At 28.9% G+C, this 5,563-nt stretch overlaps 1 long non-coding RNA gene across 1 annotated transcript; it reads right to left on the bottom strand.

The window, feature by feature from the left end:
* Positions 1-3,435: 3,435 nt before the first annotated feature.
* LOC130946338 (uncharacterized) lies at positions 3,436-4,873 on the bottom strand. Its single transcript, XR_009072264.1, has 3 exons — positions 4,501-4,873; positions 4,249-4,391; positions 3,436-3,806 (listed from the first exon to the last, which is right to left on the bottom strand). It is a non-coding gene; the product is annotated as an uncharacterized LOC130946338 (long non-coding RNA).
* Positions 4,874-5,563: the final 690 nt, after the last annotated feature.

Below are 5,563 nucleotides of genomic sequence, written 5' to 3'. Positions count from 1 at the left end.
TAAATATAATTTTTTTATGCTTATATCTAATTTTATTTTTATATAGAGAGAAAAATATTATTTTTAAATAGCAAATATAAAAATTAATTATTTATATTTGTGCAATAAACTTATATCTAATCAAATATAAAAATACACAGGTTAAATTTTTTCAAATTTTAGATAACGAATGTTAAAATTAAATAAAAAAATTAAACTATTTCATTTGAAAATAATAACTAAAAAACTTATTATTTAATTTTATTTAAGATTCTGGTCTTCTTAACCGAGAGAAATTTTTGTCTCTTATGACCATTTTATAAAAGTAATTTAATACTATAAATTTTTTGTGTCATAATCTATAATACCAGAATCAACTAATTTTAAGAGATTTATATTCCCATAATAGTATTACATATAAAAATACTAGTTAAGTATCAAAAGAAAGTAACTAAGCTCTTCTTAAGTTCTTACAGTGACATTCAACTTTTTTCAAATAGTTATTCATGGTTGTTTAATTAGTATATTTTAAATAATAATCCTTTTTAAGAAGATATTTCGTTTTATTGATAGTTCCTTTGGCATAGTCACTAAAATTATAAATCGAGTCTAATTCACCGTCTTTTTTGATATTATTATCAGGTGTTTGTTTCGGTATGATAATAAATTCATACGTACCGATACGATAAAAATGTGGACAAATAATAAAATGCCACGTGAATTATATTATCTCCATAAACAATTGATTTTTTTTAAAAAAATATAAATATTATATCAATACTTTTACTAAAATATTCTTATAATTTAATAAAAATAAAAAATATATTTTTATATATTTTATAAAAAGACCTAAATATTCTTTTTGTATTGGACAAAAATTACCTATTTAAATTAATCAAAATTTTAAATTTAACTAACTTAAATCTTATCATTTTAAATTTTAAATAATTTAACAAATAAAACAAAAACACAATTAGTTATTCATCAACACTAAAAAAGATGATTTCAATCTTATTAATACTTCATTACTCCCTCATGAACCCTAATATGAATAGTGATCATCGTTCATACTAAAAGAAACTGCATCTTACAAATAAAAAAAATAAAAAAAATTATTCATCAACACTCTCAATTCTTGGCCTCACTCTCTCTTCTTTCTCACCGTCACTTGCCCACTAGAGTCTCTCTCGGTCTCACTCGACTCTTGTCTCCTTCACACTCGCCGACATCTCGTCTCATTGCCGACGTTTCACGGCCTTTCCTGAGATCCTCGCGACAGAAGCAATTCGGTGGGTCATCGTCTCTCGTCGTCTTCTGGTTTCGGGTCCTCGCTGTTGCCTTGGATCATGAAATGTCGTGGAGTCTTTGCTCGTCGTCTTATGGTTTCACGTCCTGTGATTTTTTTCCTCTTGTCATTTATCAATTCAATTCTGAAGATCAATTCCCTCTCTTATCTTCGATCCATTCCTTCTTGTCATTAATTGAGAATTTTTGGATAATATTAAGAAAGATTAACTTGTGCAGATTTCTTGTTTTGATTTATTTTTTCTTATAAAAAATTTGTATTTTTTACTGTGCTTTTGATGTAGAATTTTTCATTTTCCCTTTTGATGTTTTGTGTTGTGTGCATTTGTCAAAACTTTTATTTTTTAGATTGAGCTGTGCTTTTCTTTCACGTGAAAAATATAATTTATATGATTTTTCTGTGTTGAGACTAACTTTGCTTTTGTTGTGAATACTAACTAAACTATGAAAACGGATTAGTGGAGAAATGGATTAAGGTAATTACTCATGATTACTTTAAAATATGTGATTTTGTTTTCACGTTTTCAAGTTTTCTTAAAATGTGAAAAACTGGTATATGTGATTGTGGAGTAAAATAAATTTTTTTTGTGAAATCTTATTATCTGTCATCTCATATAAGATGATTTTAAGGCCTTCATCACCACTCATTTTTTTCTTACTATGATTGTAGAACTGCTACTGAATACAACCCCCCATGATTATTAGGGTCCATCAACCATAAATTCATGATGCTACCCTAATAACTCAGGTTACAAGTATTTGCTAATCAAGTGGCTTTAATCTTATGAACTAAATCTGTGGCATAATATAATAATAATAATATAAATGCTAAAGGAGTTATCATTAGATACTTTTGTCCTAGGCTTTTGATCAGCATATATACTAATAATAATCTTTTTGAAAAGGATGAATGAATATAACGATGGTGCATATGCAAATATAAGTTGATATTACGTTGTACATCTTAAATTTATAAGTAATACAACATGTTGTACAATGAAAACAAACACTTTGTTTAATTAATTATCTTTTTCCCATTTTCCGCAAAGCAAAACAATATGCAAGTGGAAAGATTTTGACAACTCTGCAACTCTGCAAAACAATTGGCTCTTTTTAGGTCATCAAGTATATTGAGTAAACAATTTATAAAACATAATCACAAACTACAACAACTGCAAACTAGTAAACTACTCATTATTGTAAGGTTAGCAAAAGAGTGTGTTATAAATTATAATATTTAAGTGTCCAATACAGTAAAAGGATTTGCTTTTAATTTTATTTCTACTGGACCAAAAGAAGGAAGTTCTCTAATTTCCGAAATAAAGTATAACCAATGGACCACAATAGAAAAGTTTCACATCAACACACCATAAATGGATGTTATGCGTAAAATTTGTACCCCTATGAAAAAAATATATCCGAAATAGAGAAAGTTAACAAACAATTGATACACCATTCACTAACACTTAATATCTGTGTCACGTAATTAGTTATATGTAATGATTAATATGTCAATTGTTAGTTAGATACAAGATGACATTCCTGGAAGATTTCACTCCAAGTTAGTTAGTTTTAAACTTAGGATTAGAATTTAGAACAGATGCCTTAGATCTGTGCTGTGCCAACCACTATAAGACATAAGGTTGATGGTGAAGAATGTAGGTCCAACCTACATCAACTCTTTTAAGTAACCTATGCATACCAGAAGCTAGCTAGCTGGTTTATGCACGGCTGTCAAAGATAAATTAAAAAGTGAAAGGAAAATTTATTTGCAAAAACTATTGCTAATTTTTCTGGCAAAAAGAGCAATGGATCATCACTAATGTGGAGAACTCCACTTAAAAACTGATAATAACTTGAAATATAATATTAGGGAATATGCAGTCTTTTGACAAAATCATTTAGTATAGCCATAAAATTAAACACGAGAACAAAAACATCCATATCAACACACGATGATATCTTAATGGAAACCTAATTATCTTCCACTTTCTAGTGGTTCAAGCAGACTTTAGCAAAAGGTAACAATGGCTTCAATTATTAATATTTCACATCCAAGATTTACCTTCTCATTACTATCAATGTTAAAACAGTGGTCAACCTCATCATAATTATGAATTAATCAAACAACCACAAAAAAGATAGTAGTACTTCACAGCTAAATTCATCTTTTAAAATGCTAAATTACAACTTTAAATTTAATCTTCTGAAAAACACAAGTGACTATAAAAGTGATTTTATACACAATAACACCCGAAGTTCTTTTATACACAAAACAACACCCGATGTGAGCAAAGCAAGTATGACCAAGGCTCCATTCTTCGAAAGACAAAACTGAGTCCATGTCAAGAGTTTTGACACTTCAATTAGAACCTTCTGAAACTGTTCATTCAAGTCATCAAGTGATCCAGTGTTATCTATCACTATATCTACTTTATTCCTCTTCACATCAAGTGGCATTTGAGCATTGATCCTGTACACAGCATCCTCCTCATTTGGTTTGTCTCCATGAGTCTCTTTTTCTGTGTTTCAAGATCAATCCACACAATTATAATTGGCTTTGTAAACTTGTCCATCTAGCCTCAAACAATAAGGGGACATCAAGAGTAATAACTTTGTATCTCTTCACCCACAACTGTACAACTTTTCAAAAGATTCCAGAGGATATATGGGGAGCCAATAATCTAAAATATGATTACAACTGAAATTCAAAAAAAAAAAATCAACTAATCCTAAAAATGATGTATTTTAAAAAAGATTGAATTGAAAATACTAACTATGGGTTAAGAATTATAAAATTTTCAACTTTAGCCTATTCTAACCTTAGACAAAGAATTAACCAAAATTCTAGGATCATGGCACATAAAATAAATATTAAAAGAAAGAACTTTGAGCAATCCAAATATGCGAAATTGTTAAGAAATTTCCTGTAAATTAACAAAAAAAGAGTAAAGATTTAATAACCGATTGAAAAATTGGCTCTTATCAAGATCGGAAAAGACAATTTGGCCAAGCATGGGTCTATTGACTTCTCTATTTTCAAGGAGAATTTCCTCCCCAAAAGCTACAACTTTTTTCCATCCACCGCTACCTTTCGTCAAAGCATCCTGCTAATTCCAAACATTCACTGAGCTTGAAAATTTTATTCAGTTCAAAAGCAAAACCCCAACAAAAACACACACATCACAATAAAGAGAATTGGAATACATAACGTACACGAGCGATGACATCAGCGTTAACAATAGGAATGCCATGGAACTTGAAGAGATTGAAAAAACGGTCCGTCGAGGACCCAAACCCAGAAGACGACAAGAGACGACGACCCACCAAGTTGCTTCTGTAGTCTAAAATGAGGATCCCAGGGAAGGCTGCGGGACCGTTGAAACGTCGGCGACAAGACGAGATGCCGGCGAGTGTAAAGGAGACAAGAGTCGAGTGAGACCGAGAGAGACTCTAGTGGGCAAGTGGCAGTGAGAGAGAAGAGAGAGCGAGTCTGAGAATTGAGAGTGAGAGAGACGGTCTTTGAGAGTGTTGATGAATAATTTTTTTGATTTTTTTTATTTGTCAGATGCAGTTTTTTTTTTTGTATGAACGACGATGAGGGATTACCGGATTAGGGTTTACGAGAGAATAATGGAGTATTAACAAGATTGAAATAATTTCTTTTAATGTTGATGAATAACTAAATGTGTTTTTGTTTTGTTTGTTAAATTATTTAAAATTTAAAATTATAAGATTAAAGTTAGTTAAATTTAAAATTTTGATTAATTTAAATAGATAATTTTTGTTTAATATAAAAAAGGATATTTAGGTTTTTTTATAAAATTAAATAAAAATATATTTTTTATTTTTATTAAATTATAAGGATATTTTGGTAAAAGTATTGATATAATACATAATTTTTTTTAAAAAAATCAGATGCTAACGGAAATCATATAATTCACGTGGCGTTTTGTTATTTGTCTACGTTTTTATAGTATCGATACGTATGAATTTATTATCGTATCGAAGTAAACATTTTATTATCCAAGCCGAAGAGCTAAGAAATAAAATATTATTAATAGATAAATTATTATTATAATTAAATCTACTATTTTTCTATGATCACATTTCTACATTACTTTTTACAAACTTAGGTAAGCCATCTATTTCACTGTTATAATGCTTTGAAATTAAAGAAAACTAAGGTAATAATTAATTGAAACTAAATATATTACCCTACTATATATTTAACCTAAAAAAATACTTCAATTCATTTAAGTATTCTTTTTGTTTGAGT

Source organism: Arachis stenosperma, chromosome 8, assembly GCF_014773155.1.
Source record: "Arachis stenosperma cultivar V10309 chromosome 8, arast.V10309.gnm1.PFL2, whole genome shotgun sequence".
NCBI classification, from domain to species: domain Eukaryota; kingdom Viridiplantae; phylum Streptophyta; class Magnoliopsida; order Fabales; family Fabaceae; genus Arachis; species Arachis stenosperma.
This window is presented reverse-complemented; position numbering and strand designations above follow the sequence as displayed.